This window comes from Mobula hypostoma, chromosome 22 (assembly GCF_963921235.1).
Source record: "Mobula hypostoma chromosome 22, sMobHyp1.1, whole genome shotgun sequence".
Taxonomy (NCBI): Eukaryota; Metazoa; Chordata; class Chondrichthyes; order Myliobatiformes; family Myliobatidae; genus Mobula; species Mobula hypostoma.
In genome coordinates this window covers 515,001-515,993 of record NC_086118.1, presented here as the reverse complement: position 1 = coordinate 515,993, position 993 = coordinate 515,001, and positions in this window count along the sequence as shown.

The window sequence follows — 993 nt, the reverse complement described above, 5'->3', positions numbered from 1 at the left end:
ACTCAGTTCATCTGAAGCCTGGTGACAGTGGCCTGAGGTGGAACGTAAACTGCAACCAAAATGACCACAGAGAACTCCCATTGTAGATAAAAAGGACAACACTTTACTGCTAGATATTCCAGGTCTGGTGAGCAGAATTGGGACAGCACTGATATATTTGTGCTCCAAGAAGAGTTGATCCTGAGGCATACTCCTCCACCTCTGCTTTTCAGAGACTCTATAGATCTCTCCTGACCGAGTATAGTAAACCCGTCAATCTGGATCATTGAATCTGGTACGGAAGGGGTTAACCAGGATTCTGTGAAACAAAGGACACATGTGGTCCCAATGATTCAGCACCCTAGCTTTGGGATCATCGGTTTATTCACCAGAGACTGCACTTTTGCCATCAAGATAGCCGATACTGGGAGTTTAAAACCCCGTTTCCTTAAACGCACTTGTATCCCTGATCTACAGCCACGATTCCTCCGTGGAATCCTACATGGACGCTTCCGTCTACAATCAGTGTTGCTTCCGTCAGTTTTAAGCAGCGATAGTTTGTTTAAATGCATTAAGACATCTTCATTGACGGTACTGACCTTGAAAGCAGCTGTGCTTTTTAGCTGTATCAGGCTGAAATGGAAATATTTAATCATATCCATTGAGAGTACTGCTGTTACTCGAGTATCTATACTGCACCTTGTGAGCTATTCCCAGAAACTCAGCCATCTCTGCTCTGCCATCATCCCCGCCAGTATCCTCCTTCAGTCCACCTGGGCAAGCTCCTCTCTCGTGCCTCTGTAACTCCCTTTATTCCACTGTGATACTGATACATGTGAGTTGTGCTTCTCCCTCTCAAAATGCAGTATGAATTCAATCCTATTATGATCACTGTCTCCTAAGGGTTCCTAACATTAAGCTCCCTAATAAGATCTGGGTTATTACACAACACCCAATGTAAGACAGCCTTTCCCCAAGTAGGCTCAAGCATGCTGCTCTAAAAAGCCATCTCGT